Source organism: Hyla sarda, unplaced genomic scaffold (assembly GCF_029499605.1).
Source record: "Hyla sarda isolate aHylSar1 unplaced genomic scaffold, aHylSar1.hap1 scaffold_2510, whole genome shotgun sequence".
Taxonomy (NCBI): domain Eukaryota; kingdom Metazoa; phylum Chordata; class Amphibia; order Anura; family Hylidae; genus Hyla; species Hyla sarda.
The window spans coordinates 1-21,932 of NW_026609199.1; the positions used below are offsets into that span (position 1 = coordinate 1).

General features: G+C 49.0%; 6 non-coding genes and 2 pseudogenes across 6 annotated transcripts; all 8 read left to right on the top strand.

Annotated features, from left to right (window-relative positions):
* The first annotated feature begins 1,639 nt into the window (after positions 1-1,639).
* Positions 1,640-1,830, top strand: LOC130323583 (U2 spliceosomal RNA). Its single transcript, XR_008868829.1, has one exon. It is a non-coding gene; the product is annotated as a U2 spliceosomal RNA (small nuclear RNA).
* Positions 1,831-3,925: 2,095 nt separating this feature from the next.
* On the top strand, positions 3,926-4,116 carry LOC130323595 (U2 spliceosomal RNA). The gene has a single exon (XR_008868837.1). It is a non-coding gene; the product is annotated as a U2 spliceosomal RNA (small nuclear RNA).
* A 2,072-nt stretch (positions 4,117-6,188) lies between these two features.
* Positions 6,189-6,338, top strand: LOC130323593 (U2 spliceosomal RNA; annotated as a pseudogene).
* Positions 6,339-12,144: 5,806 nt separating this feature from the next.
* On the top strand, positions 12,145-12,318 carry LOC130323591 (U2 spliceosomal RNA; annotated as a pseudogene).
* Positions 12,319-14,408: 2,090 nt separating this feature from the next.
* LOC130323596 (U2 spliceosomal RNA) lies at positions 14,409-14,599 on the top strand. Its single transcript, XR_008868838.1, has one exon. It is a non-coding gene; the product is annotated as a U2 spliceosomal RNA (small nuclear RNA).
* Positions 14,600-16,687: 2,088 nt separating this feature from the next.
* LOC130323597 (U2 spliceosomal RNA) lies at positions 16,688-16,878 on the top strand. The gene has a single exon (XR_008868839.1). It is a non-coding gene; the product is annotated as a U2 spliceosomal RNA (small nuclear RNA).
* Positions 16,879-18,970: 2,092 nt separating this feature from the next.
* Positions 18,971-19,161, top strand: LOC130323598 (U2 spliceosomal RNA). Its single transcript, XR_008868840.1, has one exon. It is a non-coding gene; the product is annotated as a U2 spliceosomal RNA (small nuclear RNA).
* Positions 19,162-21,252: 2,091 nt separating this feature from the next.
* On the top strand, positions 21,253-21,443 carry LOC130323584 (U2 spliceosomal RNA). The gene has a single exon (XR_008868830.1). It is a non-coding gene; the product is annotated as a U2 spliceosomal RNA (small nuclear RNA).
* The last annotated feature ends 489 nt before the right edge of the window (positions 21,444-21,932 follow it).

Here is a 21,932-nt window from a genome sequence, read left to right on the forward strand (position 1 = left end):
ATGGGGGGGGGGGGGGGGTCTCCTGGCTGTTCACACAGGTGTGTCATTGCTGTACATTGACCATGCATTGCTTCTGTGGTATTGCAAAGGCAAAGACAAATGCTTCCAGCCATCCATTGCACTAATGGATTGGTCATCAGCTGGCTGTCTATGTCCCGCATCAATATAGACCAAAGTACAGAGGGTTAGGCTATGCTATTGTGCACCTACCTGATGCATCAGAAGGTGCGAGGCCCTTGCTAAATTCTGTGCACAGACTTTGAGATCTATACTTTAGACTGTATCTAAACCTGCTCCAACATGGACTGACATTCTGGCCTACTTTCAGCCGATGCGACTTGTCTGTCGCTGAACAGTCGCTTTTTATGTATTCAGCACCTATGTATAATGTTGTAAAAATGCTCTAGAAGCTAAAGTCGCAGAAATGTCACACATATTTGGCCTGCAACTTTCTGTGCGACAAATTCAGACAGGAAAAATCAGTATAAATCCTTAGAAAATTATCCCCCAGTGTCTCCATCTGCTGGCGGTATTGAATAAGCATTGCTGCACTGATGGGGTATGCATTAGACGAAAAAAAAGAAGAAAAAGAAGAATAATACGCCCAGAAAAGAGGCGAAAAGGAGAAAAACGTAAAAAAACGTGAAAAAAAAGTAAGAGGAAGAGAAGGGAAAAAAAGGTGGAAATGGGTTTAAAAGTGATTTCGGCGGAGTATATATATATATATATATATATATATATATATATATATATATATATATATATACGCGCACACACACACATATATATAAACGTATTCTCCGTTGAGATATTGCAGCCGCTGCTGTGTCCAGGCCCAGGAGCCTTAGCACTGTGCTGTGATGTCACTCAATACCACTGACATCACTAGGTGTAAACAACATCTCTCCTTTGCTGTGTATGTGACTATGGAGCTGTTTGGTGATGTCGTCTATTATGGCCTTCATAGAAGCAACAGGAGATTGTTGCATCCATCTAGAACCCTCAGAACTACAGTGCTATGATGTCACTCACTTCCACAGGCCTTGCAGAGTGTAAACAACAACAACCCAGCTTTGTTGTGTATGTAACCATAGGGATTTGTGATGTCACCTAGAACCTTCACAGCAGCGACAGCTTTATGAGGAGCATCAGCACTGCTCTGCCTGAGCAGAACCATCACCGCCATAGGTTGTCAAATAACCCGGATTTAACCCACACAGGTAAGTCCAATGGGGTGCAGGCATGTCCTCTATGCTTACAGCTTCCCGTGGGTGTTGGTTTGATACCGTTTGGGGACAGCCAAGGAGGCATCTGCAGGCAACAAAGGTAGGTGTGTGCTTGTGTGTGTGTTTCCTATGCAGATCCTAAGCCCAGTGTCACATGCAAGTAGGAGGAGTAAGAAGGGTTCCTGGCAAATCCGGGTTATGGATTGCATTTAAAAAGGCCCCGTGGGAGTGCAATGGGCCCCTGTCTTGCTGCTTAGCAATAATGGTATGGGTTTAGGTTCTGCTGTGTGTACTGGTGGTTGACTGCCCCCCAGCCCAGAGTGTGCATGGAAAATTGTCTGGCAGCCTCCCTGACAGCAAGCAGTGATAGTGCCCATGAAGGGCACCTTGTTGGGCCCGCCCCTTTCACGGTTATCGCTTCTCGGCCTTTTGGCTAAGATCAAGTGTAGTATCTGTTCTTATCAGTTTAATATCTGATACGTCCCCTATCTGGGGACCATATATTAAATGGATTTTTGAGAACGGGGGCCGATTTCGAAGCTTGCTTCCGTCGCCCTATGCATTGACCCGATATGGCAGTATCTTCGGGTACAGTGCACCACCCCCTTACAGGGTTAAAAAGAAAGATTCCTACTTTCATTGCTACCTGCTTGCTGGCTAGCCAGCTAGCCAGCCCTGTGGGCCTTGCTGCTGCTGCAGCCAAAAAACAAAAGGTGGTGCTGCTGCTGCTTCTGCTGCTTCTGCTTCTGCTTGTGTCTGGCCGCTGTTGGAGCGTCCAGGCACAGGACTTCTGCTGCTGCTGACTAAATGGCCTCCTTAATTGGATCATTTGAGTAGCCAGCACACCTGTGCAGGTAGGGCATGACATGATAGGCAGCTGCCTTGATAGCGGGTGGGTGCTGAATGTTCCTAATTGACAAAATAAGATTAATGCTTATGAAGAAATATAAAATCTCATCCCTTCCCCAATATCGCGCCACACCCCTACCCCTTAATTCCCTGGTTGAACTTGATGGACATATGTCTTTTTTCGACCGTACTAACTATGTAACTATGTAACATAACATGGGGGGGGGGGGGGGGGTCTCCTGGCTGTTCACACAGGTGTGTCATTGCTGTACATTGACCATGCATTGCTTCTGTGGTATTGCAAAGGCAAAGACAAATGCTTCCAGCCATCCATTGCACTAATGGATTGGTCATCAGCTGGCTGTCTATGTCCCGCATCAATATAGACCAAAGTACAGAGGGTTAGGCTATGCTATTGTGCACCTACCTGATGCATCAGAAGGTGCGAGGCCCTTGCTAAATTCTGTGCACAGACTTTGAGATCTATACTTTAGACTGTATCTAAACCTGCTCCAACATGGACTGACATTCTGGCCTACTTTCAGCCGATGCGACTTGTCTGTCGCTGAACAGTCGCTTTTTATGTATTCAGCACCTATGTATAATGTTGTAAAAATGCTCTAGAAGCTAAAGTCGCAGAAATGTCACACATATTTGGCCTGCAACTTTCTGTGCGACAAATTCAGACAGGAAAAATCAGTATAAATCCTTAGAAAATTATCCCCCAGTGTCTCCATCTGCTGGCGGTATTGAATAAGCATTGCTGCACTGATGGGGTATGCATTAGACGAAAAAAAAGAAGAAAAAGAAGAATAATACGCCCAGAAAAGAGGCGAAAAGGAGAAAAACGTAAAAAAACGTGAAAAAAAGTAAGAGGAAGAGAAGGGAAAAAAAGGTGGAAATGGGTTTAAAAGTGATTTCGGCGGAGAAATATATATATATATATATATATATATATATATATATATATATATATACGCGCACACACACACATATATATAAACGTATTCTCCGTTGAGATATTGCAGCCGCTGCTGTGTCCAGGCCCAGGAGCCTTAGCACTGTGCTGTGATGTCACTCAATACCACTGACATCACTAGGTGTAAACAACATCTCTCCTTTGCTGTGTATGTGACTATGGAGCTGTTTGGTGATGTCGTCTATTATGGCCTTCATAGAAGCAACAGGAGATTGTTGCATCCATCTAGAACCCTCAGAACTACAGTGCTATGATGTCACTCACTTCCACAGGCCTTGCAGAGTGTAAACAACAACAACCCAGCTTTGTTGTGTATGTAACCATAGGGATTTGTGATGTCACCTAGAACCTTCACAGCAGCGACAGCTTTATGAGGAGCATCAGCACTGCTCTGCCTGAGCAGAACCATCACCGCCATAGGTTGTCAAATAACCCGGATTTAACCCACACAGGTAAGTCCAATGGGGTGCAGGCATGTCCTCTATGCTTACAGCTTCCCGTGGGTGTTGGTTTGATACCGTTTGGGGACAGCCAAGGAGGCATCTGCAGGCAACAAAGGTAGGTGTGTGCTTGTGTGTGTGTTTCCTATGCAGATCCTAAGCCCAGTGTCACATGCAAGTAGGAGGAGTAAGAAGGGTTCCTGGCAAATCCGGGTTATGGATTGCATTTAAAAAGGCCCCGTGGGAGTGCAATGGGCCCCTGTCTTGCTGCTTAGCAATAATGGTATGGGTTTAGGTTCTGCTGTGTGTACTGGTGGTTGACTGCCCCCCAGCCCAGAGTGTGCATGGAAAATTGTCTGGCAGCCTCCCTGACAGCAAGCAGTGATAGTGCCCATGAAGGGCACCTTGTTGGGCCCGCCCCTTTCACGGTTATCGCTTCTCGGCCTTTTGGCTAAGATCAAGTGTAGTATCTGTTCTTATCAGTTTAATATCTGATACGTCCCCTATCTGGGGACCATATATTAAATGGATTTTTGAGAACGGGGGCCGATTTCGAAGCTTGCTTCCGTCGCCCTATGCATTGACCCGATATGGCAGTATCTTCGGGTACAGTGCACCACCCCCTTACAGGGTTAAAAAGAAAGATTCCTACTTTCATTGCTACCTGCTTGCTGGCTAGCCAGCTAGCCAGCCCTGTGGGCCTTGCTGCTGCTGCAGCCAAAAAACAAAAGGTGGTGCTGCTGCTGCTTCTGCTTCTGCTTGTGTCTGGCCGCTGTTGGAGCGTCCAGGCACAGGACTTCTGCTGCTGCTGACTAAATGGCCTCCTTAATTGGATCATTTGAGTAGCCAGCACACCTGTGCAGGTAGGGCATGACATGATAGGCAGCTGCCTTGATAGCGGGTGGGTGCTGAATGTTCCTAATTGACAAAATAAGATTAATGCTTATGAAGAAATATAAAATCTCATCCCTTCCCCAATATCGCGCCACACCCCTACCCCTTAATTCCCTGGTTGAACTTGATGGACATATGTCTTTTTTCGACCGTACTAACTATGTAACTATGTAACATAACATGGGGGGGGGTCTCCTGGCTGTTCACACAGGTGTGTCATTGCTGTACATTGACCATGCATTGCTTCTGTGGTATTGCAAAGGCAAAGACAAATGCTTCCAGCCATCCATTGCACTAATGGATTGGTCATCAGCTGGCTGTCTATGTCCCGCATCAATATAGACCAAAGTACAGAGGGTTAGGCTATGCTATTGTGCACCTACCTGATGCATCAGAAGGTGCGAGGCCCTTGCTAAATTCTGTGCACAGACTTTGAGATCTATACTTTAGACTGTATCTAAACCTGCTCCAACATGGACTGACATTCTGGCCTACTTTCAGCCGATGCGACTTGTCTGTCGCTGAACAGTCGCTTTTTATGTATTCAGCACCTATGTATAATGTTGTAAAAATGCTCTAGAAGCTAAAGTCGCAGAAATGTCACACATATTTGGCCTGCAACTTTCTGTGCGACAAATTCAGACAGGAAAAATCAGTATAAATCCTTAGAAAATTATCCCCCAGTGTCTCCATCTGCTGGCGGTATTGAATAAGCATTGCTGCACTGATGGGGTATGCATTAGACGAAAAAAAAGAAGAAAAAGAAGAATAATACGCCCAGAAAAGAGGCGAAAAGGAGAAAAACGTAAAAAAACGTGAAAAAAAAGTAAGAGGAAGAGAAGGGAAAAAAAGGTGGAAATGGGTTTAAAAGTGATTTCGGCGGAGAATATATATATATATATATATATATATATATATATATATATACGCGCACACACACACATATATATAAACGTATTCTCCGTTGAGATATTGCAGCCGCTGCTGTGTCCAGGCCCAGGAGCCTTAGCACTGTGCTGTGATGTCACTCAATACCACTGACATCACTAGGTGTAAACAACATCTCTCCTTTGCTGTGTATGTGACTATGGAGCTGTTTGGTGATGTCGTCTATTATGGCCTTCATAGAAGCAACAGGAGATTGTTGCATCCATCTAGAACCCTCAGAACTACAGTGCTATGATGTCACTCACTTCCACAGGCCTTGCAGAGTGTAAACAACAACAACCCAGCTTTGTTGTGTATGTAACCATAGGGATTTGTGATGTCACCTAGAACCTTCACAGCAGCGACAGCTTTATGAGGAGCATCAGCACTGCTCTGCCTGAGCAGAACCATCACCGCCATAGGTTGTCAAATAACCCGGATTTAACCCACACAGGTAAGTCCAATGGGGTGCAGGCATGTCCTCTATGCTTACAGCTTCCCGTGGGTGTTGGTTTGATACCGTTTGGGGACAGCCAAGGAGGCATCTGCAGGCAACAAAGGTAGGTGTGTGCTTGTGTGTGTGTTTCCTATGCAGATCCTAAGCCCAGTGTCACATGCAAGTAGGAGGAGTAAGAAGGGTTCCTGGCAAATCCGGGTTATGGATTGCATTTAAAAAGGCCCCGTGGGAGTGCAATGGGCCCCTGTCTTGCTGCTTAGCAATAATGGTATGGGTTTAGGTTCTGCTGTGTGTACTGGTGGTTGACTGCCCCCCAGCCCAGAGTGTGCATGGAAAATTGTCTGGCAGCCTCCCTGACAGCAAGCAGTGATAGTGCCCATGAAGGGCACCTTGTTGGGCCCGCCCCTTTCACGGTTATCGCTTCTCGGCCTTTTGGCTAAGATCAAGTGTAGTATCTGTTCTTATCAGTTTACTTACCTGGCAGGGGAGATACCATGATCGCTACGGTCTGAAGAACTCCAAGCATTGTGGTAGAGATTTTGCGTAGTACGATTGCAGTACTTTTCGTTCTTATTAGAACCGCATTTCTCTAGAGCATACCACCTGAAGATCGTCTCCTGCCTGCCTCGGAACATCTGAAGAAGGAGAAGATCTTGAAGACTGCAGCTCCGGAAGAAGCCGACGAAGAACCTGGAAGAAGGGAATCGGCAGTGAATTCCGGAACAGCGGCGAAGAGGAAGGCGGCGCAGAATCTTTTCGAAGAAACTCGCTGCCTCTGGAGAAGGATTTGCATAGCTCCTCCCACCGGGACCGGATCTGCATAGCTCCTCCCACCCGGGAAAGAAGACTTTGCGAAGCCTCTCTCCACAAGCAAGCAAGGAAGCGGAAAAGAGCCTGCTGGAAGAAGCCATGGCCTCAACCAGCAAGTCCACCCAGGAGGCTGCAGGGCAAGGCCTGGAGGTCCAGCCCCAACCACAGCAAGCTTCAACCTCCACCACGGCAAGGCAGAAGGGCGGCAGAATTCCTAACCTGGAAGCTCCAACCCTGGAGCCCTGGATGAGGCAGACTGTTGCCTTGAAGCTCAAGCCCGTGGACGGAAGGGTGCCGGACATGTCCCACGACGTGTTCTGCAAGAAGATGCTGGCGGATCAAGGCTTCCCCACGGCTGACACCCTGGGAATAGCAACCTTCTTTTCGGGAATCTTCTACATCACCTTTGCCACCATTGGGACCTGTAGAAGATACTGGGAGGTGGTGAAAGCGGCGAGTCCCGAATCCCCTTTCTCTCGCTTTGTGGGCAACTGCCTTATTCAAAGAGAGGAGAGGCGGGTGACGGTCTCAATGCGGAACCCACACACCCCAGGCACGGACATCTCGACCTTCCTGAAGCGCTTCTGCACCGTGGTGAGGGAGCCCACCCGCATCCTGAACTCACTCGGATACTGGACCTGCAAGTGGTCTGTGGTCGTCAGACTCAACAAGAACCCTGCTTCTCCAGACGGACTACAGCACCTGCCAACGACATTTTCCTTGGGCAACTCCACAGGACTTATCTTCTACCCGGACATGCCGCAGACCTGCAGGAGATGTGGCAAGATGGGCCACGAGGGCAAGGACTGTACGGAGGATGCCTGCAGGTATTGCCGTGTGACAGGTCACACGACCAAGGACTGCCCCAAGAGCAAGACCTGCAACCTCTGCGGACTGGCAGCCCACAGCTACAAGGACTGCCCCCAGAGGGAGAGAACATGGGCATCTGTGGCAGCGAGAGCACCGAAGCCAGCCCCAGCTCCGGAGCCAACACCACGGATGGCCAAGCCGACCAAGGAGGGTAAGAAGGCGAAAGCCACCACCCCTGCCCCGTCCCGCCCCTCCCCTGCCCCTCCCGCCCCATCCCCTGCCCCTCCCGCCCCATCTCCTGCCCCATCCCGCCCCACCCCTGCCCCATCCCGTCCCACCCCTGCCCCATCCCGTCCCACCCCTGCCCCTCCTGCCCCATCCCGTCCCACCCCTGCCCCTCCTACCCCATCCCGTCCCACCCCTGCCCCTCCTGCCCCATCCCGCCCCACCCCTGCCCCCCGTACCCCACCCCGGCCCACCCCTGCCCCGTCCTCCCCTGCCCGGCCCACCCCTGCCCCGTCCTCCCCTGCCCGGCCCACCCCTGCCCCGTCCTCCCCTGCCCGGGCACTCTCTCCTGCCCCCCGCCCCACCCAGCCTCCTTTCTCTCCTGGCCCAGCAGCACCTAACCCCCCTCCAGCTGCTGGTGCCCGCCCTTCGGAGGACTTTCCTGTGCTTCCTCCCCCAGGTACCATACAGAGGAAGAGGAAAGGAAGGGACAACGTATCAGAAGAGTCCCACAAAAGAAAGATAATCGAGACCTGCGAGACCCCTCAAGCTTCAGATGAGGAGGAGGAGATGGAGCAGGTCTGCGAGAGCCTTGAGGCTTCAGAAGGAGAGGAGGTGATGGAGCAGGCCCAAGTGGAGCAGGTCCAAGCAGAGCCAGTCCAAGCTCAATCTATGGAGGAGCTGCTGCAGGACCCAGAGGTTAAGAAAATCCTGGACACTCCGTCCAACACGGTCTACGACGAGTTCTTGGAAGGGCGCTACGAGAAGCCACAGGAGCCGACAGGCGCCAGAGAAGAGGACCCGTCCGACCAGACTGGTAACTAGTATCAGAACTAACCTCTCTTTTTATTCCCATGGCTGATCTCAACATCTTCTGCATTAATGTGAGGAGTATTAGAGCTTGGTTTAGATTTCAGACTGTTCTTACGTTCTTAGATTCCCAGAGGTGTGATGTTTACATGTTGCAGGAATGTGCTTTGTCTGCTTCTAGGTCTTACAACCATCTGGCCAGGCAGTGGCCTCACGGCCCTTCCTACTGGTCTGGTGGGGGCGACAATAGGTCTGCGGGGGTGGCCATCCTGATCAGGGGAGGTAACTTTGCACTTGATTCCGTCCGGGAGCTCGTCTGTGGCAGACTTCTTGTCGCAGACGGTTCCTGGGCGGGTGAGCCCGTGCGGCTCATCAACGTGTATGCCTCCCCTGAGAGGGATGTCCGACTGGAGGTTCTCCAGGCCCTGCGGGCTGAACTCGCCACCACTAGAGCAGTAGTGTTGGGTGGTGACTTCAACTGCCCCATTGAGGTGGACGGGCGCAGTTCTGGCACATCCGCCAACCTGGACGTGACGTCTAAACTGCTGATTGAGATGGTGACGGAGGCATCCTTGCAGGACGTTGTCGGGTCCGTCGGGAACGGCTCCGTAAACTATACGTGGAGCCGCCCCGATGGTTCGCTCCGTTCTCGGATAGACTTCATCTTCACTTCGAGAGCAGTCAGAAAGGTGTCGTACTCTATGGTCCCCTGCTTCTTCTCTGACCACAGGGCCATTCGATTCCGGGGGACTCTGGGCCATGGATTCCCACCTGGCCCGGGCTCCTGGAAGTTGAATTGTGCCCTGTTGGAGCAGAGGGAGGTCATGGAGGAACTTAGGGATGCTTACCTTGTATGGCGAAATGACAAATGTCTGTTCAAGTGCATCAGCGATTGGTGGGAATATGTTAAAGTCGAATTCCGTTGTTTCTTTCAGGCAAAAGGCAGACAACAGGCGTGTGCGAAGAAGTGGGACTTGAGGAAACTGCAGCGCGAGCTGCGGTCCCTGCAGGACCTGCTCCAGTGTGGCTGGGACGTCAGCGAGGAGCTGGAAGAGACCAAAAAGAGCTTGAAAAGGCACTTTGAGGAGGAATCCAAGCGAATCGTCTTTCGTTCCAAGGTGGAGAACCTGGAGAAGGGTGAGAAATGTAACTCTTTCTTTTTCAGGAAGCTCCATGCCGGCCACACGCCCCTGACTGAGCTACGAGATGAGACCGGACACATGAGGAGCGGCAAGGAGGAAGTGATGGGGGTCGTCCACGACTTCTACAGCAACCTCTACGCCCCCAAGTCATCCGACCCCGAAGCCGCCGAGAGGTTCCTGTCAGGTGTCACTAACGTTGTTGATCCCGCAGGTGCGGCGGCTATGGACGATCCCTTGACGGTGGGGGAGCTGCTCTCTGCCGCTAAATCCTTTAAGCCCGGCAGGACCCCGGGCAGTGACGGTCTCCCGGCCGAGCTCTACGTAGCGCTGGGTGACCTGATCTGTCCGGACCTGTTGGAGGTGTACGAGGAGATGGTGGTGGGGGGCAGAATGCCTCCGTCGTTGAGGGAAGGGATGATCACGATCTTGTATAAGCGGAAGGGGGAGAGATGTGACCTGAAAAACTGGCGTCCCATCTCTCTCCTGAACGTGGACTACAAGATCCTCGCCAAGGTGCTGGCCAACAGGCTGAAACCTGTCATGGGGCAGATCGTCCATCCGGACCAGACCTGCAGCATTCCTGGCCGCAGGATTGCCGACAGCCTTGCCCTTGTGAGAGACACGGTCCATTACATCCAGGACCGCGGGGGCCGCGCCGCCCTGGTCAGCTTAGATCAGGAGAAGGCGTTCGACCGTGTCTCCCACGCATTCATGGACAGGGTTTTGCGCAGGCTGGGTCTGGGGAATATGTTTTGCTCTTTTGTTAACGTTATGTATTTTGACATTTACAGCACGGTGTTGGTGAACGGCTGGAAGACTGACCCCTTTCCTATTCTTTCAGGGGTTAGACAAGGCTGCCCTCTTTCACCTCTCCTTTTTGTTTGTGTTATAGAGCTCTTCGCTGAGACTATCCGGCAGAATGGAGAGATCAGAGGGATCACCGCACCAGGACCAGATCGCCACGAGGTCAAGTGCTCGCTCTACATGGACGACGTGACCGTCTTCTGCGCTGACCAGCGTTCGGTGACTGCACTCGTCCAGACCTGCGAGGACTTCGGCAGAGCTTCGGGGGCAAAAGTCAACTGCGGGAAGTCGGAGGCCATGCTCTTCGGGGAATGGCACCTGGCTTCTTCCGCCCCCTTCCCCTTTACTATTAAGCCGGACTTCATTCAAATTCTTGGAGTCTGGTTCGGGAAGGAAGGAGCGGCCCTTAAGTCTTGGCAAGACCGACTAGGAAGGATAAACTCGAAGATCGGACTGTGGAGCTCCAGAAAGCTCACGATGGAAGGCAAGGCACTTGTCCTGCGGAGTGAAGTTTTGCCTGTGCTCCAATATACCGCACAGGCCTGGCCTCCCCATACCACCGTTTGCAAGGCCATCACCCGGACAGTGTTTGGCTTCGTCTGGGGCAAAATGGACAGAGTCAAGAGGACCGTGATGTACAAGGAACCCCGCAAGGGTGGGAAGGGAATACCCGACATCCCCGCTCTGCTGAGGGCCTCCTTTGCATGTGTCACGGTGCAGCGGACTCTTGTAGAAAAGACTGGCTCAGCGGGCAGGTCCATGTCTCGCTTGCTTCTCATGCCCCTCTGGAGACAGCTGGGCTGGGACAAGTGGGACAGCTCCATCCCTTACAACTGGAACACTCCCTGGTTCTATGGGGATGTTGTCCGGTTTGTGAGGGAGCACCAGCTGGAAGGACTGAAACCAGACCTATGGAAGCCAAAGACAATCCACAAGCTCATCCGAGCTAAGGACTCGACCGAGCTGGTTCCGGGACTCCCCGCAGCCACTGCAGAGACAGTTTGGAACAATGTGGCCTCAAAGCGGCTTACCAATGGACACAAGGACTTGTCGTGGATGGCCGTCATGGGAGGTCTCTCTCTCAGGTCATTCATGCATGCCCGCAACCTGTGCAAGACCCGGTACTGCCCCCGTTGCCCCTACGTGGAGGAAACATCTTTCCACGTGTTTTGGCAGTGCCCCTTTGCACAGGGTCTGTTGGACGCCCTAGAACAGGAACTCAGAGACTCAGTGCCCAGGAGCTGCCTATCGTACCATTCGGTGCTTTACGGCCTGTTCCCTGGGACCCACGACGTGGAGGCCATCCAGGAGGCCTGGCGCCTTATGAACTGTTTTAAGGACGCAGTGTGGCTTGCCAGGAACCGCCTCGTGATCAACAGGGAAAACATGTCCGTCCGGGACTGCCGCAGGTTCATCAAGAACCTGCTTAGAGACTATTCCATCTTGGACAGCTCGGCCGTTGATGAGGAAGAAGAGGAGTGAAGACCCCTCTCCTTCTCCCATGTCTCCCTGAAGATACAGCCCAACAGTTTGGCCCTGTGATCCGCCCCCTCCCTACCCCCACATAGTCGCCCACACCCCTACCCCGATCACAGATTGTATTATTTGGTTTTTGTTTGATCTCTTGTGCCTTTATATTGCAGGATTGAGCTGAATGTTAGAGTAGCATGGTGTGCGATGTATAGCTTAGGGAACCTTTGCTGTGTATTGTACTATCATGCTTTGTGTGACTGTAATTTATTGTACGACTTGTAATGACTGAACGGTAAATAAAGCTCTTTCAATCAAAAAATCTGTTCTTATCAGTTTAATATCTGATACGTCCCCTATCTGGGGACCATATATTAAATGGATTTTTGAGAACGGGGGCCGATTTCGAAGCTTGCTTCCGTCGCCCTATGCATTGACCCGATATGGCAGTATCTTCGGGTACAGTGCACCACCCCCTTACAGGGTTAAAAAGAAAGATTCCTACTTTCATTGCTACCTGCTTGCTGGCTAGCCAGCTAGCCAGCCCTGTGGGCCTTGCTGCTGCTGCAGCCAAAAAACAAAAGGTGGTGCTGCTGCTGCTTCTGCTGCTTCTGCTTCTGCTTGTGTCTGGCCGCTGTTGGAGCGTCCAGGCACAGGACTTCTGCTGCTGCTGACTAAATGGCCTCCTTAATTGGATCATTTGAGTAGCCAGCACACCTGTGCAGGTAGGGCATGACATGATAGGCAGCTGCCTTGATAGCGGGTGGGTGCTGAATGTTCCTAATTGACAAAATAAGATTAATGCTTATGAAGAAATATAAAATCTCATCCCTTCCCCAATATCGCGCCACACCCCTACCCCTTAATTCCCTGGTTGAACTTGATGGACATATGTCTTTTTTCGACCGTACTAACTATGTAACTATGTAACATAACATGGGGGGGGGGGGTCTCCTGGCTGTTCACACAGGTGTGTCATTGCTGTACATTGACCATGCATTGCTTCTGTGGTATTGCAAAGGCAAAGACAAATGCTTCCAGCCATCCATTGCACTAATGGATTGGTTATCAGCTGGCTGTCTATGTCCCGCATCAATATAGACCAAAGTACAGAGGGTTAGGCTATGCTATTGTGCACCTACCTGATGCATCAGAAGGTGCGAGGCCCTTGCTAAATTCTGTGCACAGACTTTGAGATCTATACTTTAGACTGTATCTAAACCTGCTCCAACATGGACTGACATTCTGGCCTACTTTCAGCCGATGCGACTTGTCTGTCGCTGAACAGTCGCTTTTTATGTATTCAGCACCTATGTATAATGTTGTAAAAATGCTCTAGAAGCTAAAGTCGCAGAAATGTCACACATATTTGGCCTGCAACTTTCTGTGCGACAAATTCAGACAGGAAAAATCAGTATAAATCCTTAGAAAATTATCCCCCAGTGTCTCCATCTGCTGGCGGTATTGAATAAGCATTGCTGCACTGATGGGGTATGCATTAGACGAAAAAAAAGAAGAAAAAGAAGAATAATACGCCCAGAAAAGAGGCGAAAAGGAGAAAAACGTAAAAAAACGTGAAAAAAAAGTAAGAGGAAGAGAAGGGAAAAAAAGGTGGAAATGGGTTTAAAAGTGATTTCGGCGGAGAATATATATATATATATATATATATATATATATATATATATATATATACGCGCACACACACACATATATATAAACGTATTCTCCGTTGAGATATTGCAGCCGCTGCTGTGTCCAGGCCCAGGAGCCTTAGCACTGTGCTGTGATGTCACTCAATACCACTGACATCACTAGGTGTAAACAACATCTCTCCTTTGCTTTGTATGTGACTATGGAGCTGTTTGGTGATGTCGTCTATTATGGCCTTCATAGAAGCAACAGGAGATTGTTGCATCCATCTAGAACCCTCAGAACTACAGTGCTATGATGTCACTCACTTCCACAGGCCTTGCAGAGTGTAAACAACAACAACCCAGCTTTGTTGTGTATGTAACCATAGGGATTTGTGATGTCACCTAGAACCTTCACAGCAGCGACAGCTTTATGAGGAGCATCAGCACTGCTCTGCCTGAGCAGAACCATCACCGCCATAGGTTGTCAAATAACCCGGATTTAACCCACACAGGTAAGTCCAATGGGGTGCAGGCATGTCCTCTATGCTTACAGCTTCCCGTGGGTGTTGGTTTGATACCGTTTGGGGACAGCCAAGGAGGCATCTGCAGGCAACAAAGGTAGGTGTGTGCTTGTGTGTGTGTTTCCTATGCAGATCCTAAGCCCAGTGTCACATGCAAGTAGGAGGAGTAAGAAGGGTTCCTGGCAAATCCGGGTTATGGATTGCATTTAAAAAGGCCCCGTGGGAGTGCAATGGGCCCCTGTCTTGCTGCTTAGCAATAATGGTATGGGTTTAGGTTCTGCTGTGTGTACTGGTGGTTGACTGCCCCCCAGCCCAGAGTGTGCATGGAAAATTGTCTGGCAGCCTCCCTGACAGCAAGCAGTGATAGTGCCCATGAAGGGCACCTTGTTGGGCCCGCCCCTTTCACGGTTATCGCTTCTCGGCCTTTTGGCTAAGATCAAGTGTAGTATCTGTTCTTATCAGTTTAATATCTGATACGTCCCCTATCTGGGGACCATATATTAAATGGATTTTTGAGAACGGGGGCCGATTTCGAAGCTTGCTTCCGTCGCCCTATGCATTGACCCGATATGGCAGTATCTTCGGGTACAGTGCACCACCCCCTTACAGGGTTAAAAAGAAAGATTCCTACTTTCATTGCTACCTGCTTGCTGGCTAGCCAGCTAGCCAGCCCTGTGGGCCTTGCTGCTGCTGCAGCCAAAAAACAAAAGGTGGTGCTGCTGCTGCTTCTGCTGCTTCTGCTTCTGCTTGTGTCTGGCCGCTGTTGGAGCGTCCAGGCACAGGACTTCTGCTGCTGCTGACTAAATGGCCTCCTTAATTGGATCATTTGAGTAGCCAGCACACCTGTGCAGGTAGGGCATGACATGATAGGCAGCTGCCTTGATAGCGGGTGGGTGCTGAATGTTCCTAATTGACAAAATAAGATTAATGCTTATGAAGAAATATAAAATCTCATCCCTTCCCCAATATCGCGCCACACCCCTACCCATTAATTCCCTGGTTGAACTTGATGGACATATGTCTTTTTTCGACCGTACTAACTATGTAACTATGTAACATAACATGGGGGGGGGGGGGGGTCTCCTGGCTGTTCACACAGGTGTGTCATTGCTGTACATTGACCATGCATTGCTTCTGTGGTATTGCAAAGGCAAAGACAAATGCTTCCAGCCATCCATTGCACTAATGGATTGGTCATCAGCTGGCTGTCTATGTCCCGCATCAATATAGACCAAAGTACAGAGGGTTAGGCTATGCTATTGTGCACCTACCTGATGCATCAGAAGGTGCGAGGCCCTTGCTAAATTCTGTGCACAGACTTTGAGATCTATACTTTAGACTGTATCTAAACCTGCTCCAACATGGACTGACATTCTGGCCTACTTTCAGCCGATGCGACTTGTCTGTCGCTGAACAGTCGCTTTTTATGTATTCAGCACCTATGTATAATGTTGTAAAAATGCTCTAGAAGCTAAAGTCGCAGAAATGTCACACATATTTGGCCTGCAACTTTCTGTGCGACAAATTCAGACAGGAAAAATCAGTATAAATCCTTAGAAAATTATCCCCCAGTGTCTCCATCTGCTGGCGGTATTGAATAAGCATTGCTGCACTGATGGGGTATGCATTAGACGAAAAAAAAGAAGAAAAAGAAGAATAATACGCCCAGAAAAGAGGCGAAAAGGAGAAAAACGTAAAAAAACGTGAAAAAAAAGTAAGAGGAAGAGAAGGGAAAAAAAGGTGGAAATGGGTTTAAAAGTGATTTCGGCGGAGAAATATATATATATATATATATATATATATATATATATATATACGCGCACACACACACATATATATAAACGTATTCTCCGTTGAGATATTGCAGCCGCTGCTGTGTCCAGGCCCAGGAGCCTTAGCACTGTGCTGTGATGTCACTCAATACCACTGACATCACTAGGTGTAAACAACATCTCTCCTTTGCTGTGTATGTGACTATGGAGCTGTTTGGTGATGTCGTCTATTATGGCCTTCATAGAAGCAACAGGAGATTGTTGCATCCATCTAGAACCCTCAGAACTACAGTGCTATGATGTCACTCACTTCCACAGGCCTTGCAGAGTGTAAACAACAACAACCCAGCTTTGTTGTGTATGTAACCATAGGGATTTGTGATGTCACCTAGAACCTTCACAGCAGCGACAGCTTTATGAGGAGCATCAGCACTGCTCTGCCTGAGCAGAACCATCACCGCCATAGGTTGTCAAATAACCCGGATTTAACCCACACAGGTAAGTCCAATGGGGTGCAGGCATGTCCTCTATGCTTACAGCTTCCCGTGGGTGTTGGTTTGATACCGTTTGGGGACAGCCAAGGAGGCATCTGTAGGCAACAAAGGTAGGTGTGTGCTTGTGTGTGTGTTTCCTATGCAGATCCTAAGCCCAGTGTCACATGCAAGTAGGAGGAGTAAGAAGGGTTCCTGGCAAATCCGGGTTATGGATTGCATTTAAAAAGGCCCCGTGGGAGTGCAATGGGCCCCTGTCTTGCTGCTTAGCAATAATGGTATGGGTTTAGGTTCTGCTGTGTGTACTGGTGGTTGACTGCCCCCCAGCCCAGAGTGTGCATGGAAAATTGTCTGGCAGCCTCCCTGACAGCAAGCAGTGATAGTGCCCATGAAGGGCACCTTGTTGGGCCCGCCCCTTTCACGGTTATCGCTTCTCGGCCTTTTGGCTAAGATCAAGTGTAGTATCTGTTCTTATCAGTTTAATATCTGATACGTCCCCTATCTGGGGACCATATATTAAATGGATTTTTGAGAACGGGGGCCGATTTCGAAGCTTGCTTCCGTCGCCCTATGCATTGACCCGATATGGCAGTATCTTCGGGTACAGTGCACCACCCCCTTACAGGGTTAAAAAGAAAGATTCCTACTTTCATTGCTACCTGCTTGCTGGCTAGCCAGCTAGCCAGCCCTGTGGGCCTTGCTGCTGCTGCAGCCAAAAAACAAAAGGTGGTGCTGCTGCTGCTTCTGCTGCTTCTGCTTCTGCTTGTGTCTGGCCGCTGTTGGAGCGTCCAGGCACAGGACTTCTGCTGCTGCTGACTAAATGGCCTCCTTAATTGGATCATTTGAGTAGCCAGCACACCTGTGCAGGTAGGGCATGACATGATAGGCAGCTGCCTTGATAGCGGGTGGGTGCTGAATGTTCCTAATTGACAAAATAAGATTAATGCTTATGAAGAAATATAAAATCTCATCCCTTCCCCAATATCGCGCCACACCCCTACCCCTTAATTCCCTGGTTGAACTTGATGGACATATGTCTTTTTTCGACCGTACTAACTATGTAACTATGTAACATAACATGGGGGGGGGGGGGGGTCTCCTGGCTGTTCACACAGGTGTGTCATTGCTGTACATTGACCATGCATTGCTTCTGTGGTATTGCAAAGGCAAAGACAAATGCTTCCAGCCATCCATTGCACTAATGGATTGGTCATCAGCTGGCTGTCTATGTCCCGCATCAATATAGACCAAAGTACAGAGGGTTAGGCTATGCTATTGTGCACCTACCTGATGCATCAGAAGGTGCGAGGCCCTTGCTAAATTCTGTGCACAGACTTTGAGATCTATACTTTAGACTGTATCTAAACCTGCTCCAACATGGACTGACATTCTGGCCTACTTTCAGCCGATGCGACTTGTCTGTCGCTGAACAGTCGCTTTTTATGTATTCAGCACCTATGTATAATGTTGTAAAAATGCTCTAGAAGCTAAAGTCGCAGAAATGTCACACATATTTGGCCTGCAACTTTCTGTGCGACAAATTCAGACAGGAAAAATCAGTATAAATCCTTAGAAAATTATCCCCCAGTGTCTCCATCTGCTGGCGGTATTGAATAAGCATTGCTGCACTGATGGGGTATGCATTAGACGAAAAAAAAGAAGAAAAAGAAGAATAATACGCCCAGAAAAGAGGCGAAAAGGAGAAAAACGTAAAAAAACGTGAAAAAAAAGTAAGAGGAAGAGAAGGGAAAAAAAGGTGGAAATGGGTTTAAAAGTGATTTCGGCGGAGAAATATATATATATATATATATATATATATATATATATATATATATACGCGCACACACACACATATATATAAACGTATTCTCCGTTGAGATATTGCAGCCGCTGCTGTGTCCAGGCCCAGGAGCCTTAGCACTGTGCTGTGATGTCACTCAATACCACTGACATCACTAGGTGTAAACAACATCTCTCCTTTGCTGTGTATGTGACTATGGAGCTGTTTGGTGATGTCGTCTATTATGGCCTTCATAGAAGCAACAGGAGATTGTTGCATCCATCTAGAACCCTCAGAACTACAGTGCTATGATGTCACTCACTTCCACAGGCCTTGCAGAGTGTAAACAACAACAACCCAGCTTTGTTGTGTATGTAACCATAGGGATTTGTGATGTCACCTAGAACCTTCACAGCAGCGACAGCTTTATGAGGAGCATCAGCACTGCTCTGCCTGAGCAGAACCATCACCGCCATAGGTTGTCAAATAACCCGGATTTAACCCACACAGGTAAGTCCAATGGGGTGCAGGCATGTCCTCTATGCTTACAGCTTCCCGTGGGTGTTGGTTTGATACCGTTTGGGGACAGCCAAGGAGGCATCTGCAGGCAACAAAGGTAGGTGTGTGCTTGTGTGTGTGTTTCCTATGCAGATCCTAAGCCCAGTGTCACATGCAAGTAGGAGGAGTAAGAAGGGTTCCTGGCAAATCCGGGTTATGGATTGCATTTAAAAAGGCCCCGTGGGAGTGCAATGGGCCCCTGTCTTGCTGCTTAGCAATAATGGTATGGGTTTAGGTTCTGCTGTGTGTACTGGTGGTTGACTGCCCCCCAGCCCAGAGTGTGCATGGAAAATTGTCTGGCAGCCTCCCTGACAGCAAGCAGTGATAGTGCCCATGAAGGGCACCTTGTTGGGCCCGCCCCTTTCACGGTTATCGCTTCTCGGCCTTTTGGCTAAGATCAAGTGTAGTATCTGTTCTTATCAGTTTAATATCTGATACGTCCCCTATCTGGGGACCATATATTAAATGGATTTTTGAGAACGGGGGCCGATTTCGAAGCTTGCTTCCGTCGCCCTATGCATTGACCCGATATGGCAGTATCTTCGGGTACAGTGCACCACCCCCTTACAGGGTTAAAAAGAAAGATTCCTACTTTCATTGCTACCTGCTTGCTGGCTAGCCAGCTAGCCAGCCCTGTGGGCCTTGCTGCTGCTGCAGCCAAAAAACAAAAGGTGGTGCTGCTGCTGCTTCTGCTGCTTCTGCTTCTGCTTGTGTCTGGCCGCTGTTGGAGCGTCCAGGCACAGGACTTCTGCTGCTGCTGACTAAATGGCCTCCTTAATTGGATCATTTGAGTAGCCAGCACACCTGTGCAGGTAGGGCATGACATGATAGGCAGCTGCCTTGATAGCGGGTGGGTGCTGAATGTTCCTAATTGACAAAATAAGATTAATGCTTATGAAGAAATATAAAATCTCATCCCTTCCCCAATATCGCGCCACACCCCTACCCCTTAATTCCCTGGTTGAACTTGATGGACATATGTCTTTTTTCGACCGTACTAACTATGTAACTATGTAACATAACATGGGGGGGGGGGGGTCTCCTGGCTGTTCACACAGGTGTGTCATTGCTGTACATTGACCATGCATTGCTTCTGTGGTATTGCAAAGGCAAAGACAAATGCTTCCAGCCATCCATTGCACTAATGGATTGGTCATCAGCTGGCTGTCTATGTCCCGCATCAATATAGACCAAAGTACAGAGGGTTAGGCTATGCTATTGTGCACCTACCTGATGCATCAGAAGGTGCGAGGCCCTTGCTAAATTCTGTGCACAGACTTTGAGATCTATACTTTAGACTGTATCTAAACCTGCTCCAACATGGACTGACATTCTGGCCTACTTTCAGCCGATGCGACTTGTCTGTCGCTGAACAGTCGCTTTTTATGTATTCAGCACCTATGTATAATGTTGTAAAAATGCTCTAGAAGCTAAAGTCGCAGAAATGTCACACATATTTGGCCTGCAACTTTCTGTGCGACAAATTCAGACAGGAAAAATCAGTATAAATCCTTAGAAAATTATCCCCCAGTGTCTCCATCTGCTGGCGGTATTGAATAAGCATTGCTGCACTGATGGGGTATGCATTAGACGAAAAAAAAGAAGAAAAAGAAGAATAATACGCCCAGAAAAGAGGCGAAAAGGAGAAAAACGTAAAAAAACGTGAAAAAAAAGTAAGAGGAAGAGAAGGGAAAAAAAGGTGGAAATGGGTTTAAAAGTGATTTCGGCGGAGAATATATATATATATATATATATATATATATATATATATATATATATACGCGCACACACACACATATATATAAACGTATTCTCCGTTGAGATCTTGCAGCCGCTGCTGTGTCCAGGCCCAGGAGCCTTAGCACTGTGCTGTGATGTCACTCAATACCACTGACATCACTAGGTGTAAACAACATCTCTCCTTTGCTGTGTATGTGACTATGGAGCTGTTTGGTGATGTCGTCTATTATGGCCTTCATAGAAGCAACAGGAGATTGTTGCATCCATCTAGAACCCTCAGAACTACAGTGCTATGATGTCACTCACTTCCACAGGCCTTGCAGAGTGTAAACAACAACAACCCAGCTTTGTTGTGTATGTAACCATAGGGATTTGTGATGTCACCTAGAACCTTCACAGCAGCGACAGCTTTATGAGGAGCATCAGCACTGCTCTGCCTGAGCAGAACCATCACCGCCATAGGTTGTCAAATAACCCGGATTTAACCCACACAGGTAAGTCCAATGGGGTGCAGGCATGTCCTCTATGCTTACAGCTTCCCGTGGGTGTTGGTTTGATACCGTTTGGGGACAGCCAAGGAGGCATCTGCAGGCAACAAAGGTAGGTGTGTGCTTGTGTGTGTGTTTCCTATGCAGATCCTAAGCCCAGTGTCACATGCAAGTAGGAGGAGTAAGAAGGGTTCCTGGCAAATCCGGGTTATGGATTGCATTTAAAAAGGCCCCGTGGGAGTGCAATGGGCCCCTGTCTTGCTGCTTAGCAATAATGGTATGGGTTTAGGTTCTGCTGTGTGTACTGGTGGTTGACTGCCCCCCAGCCCAGAGTGTGCATGGAAAATTGTCTGGCAGCCTCCCTGACAGCAAGCAGTGATAGTGCCCATGAAGGGCACCTTGTTGGGCCCGCCCCTTTCACGGTTATCGCTTCTCGGCCTTTTGGCTAAGATCAAGTGTAGTATCTGTTCTTATCAGTTTAATATCTGATACGTCCCCTATCTGGGGACCATATATTAAATGGATTTTTGAGAACGGGGGCCGATTTCGAAGCTTGCTTCCGTCGCCCTATGCATTGACCCGATATGGCAGTATCTTCGGGTACAGTGCACCACCCCCTTACAGGGTTAAAAAGAAAGATTCCTACTTTCATTGCTACCTGCTTGCTGGCTAGCCAGCTAGCCAGCCCTGTGGGCCTTGCTGCTGCTGCAGCCAAAAAACAAAAGGTGGTGCTGCTGCTGCTTCTGCTGCTTCTGCTTCTGCTTGTGTCTGGCCGCTGTTGGAGCGTCCAGGCACAGGACTTCTGCTGCTGCTGACTAAATGGCCTCCTTAATTGGATCATTTGAGTAGCCAGCACACCTGTGCAGGTAGGGCATGACATGATAGGCAGCTGCCTTGATAGCGGGTGGGTGCTGAATGTTCCTAATTGACAAAATAAGATTAATGCTTATGAAGAAATATAAAATCTCATCCCTTCCCCAATATCGCGCCACACCCCTACCCCTTAATTCCCTGGTTGAACTTGATGGACATATGTCTTTTTTCGACCGTACTAACTATGTAACTATGTAACATAACATGGGGGGGGGGGGGGGGTCTCCTGGCT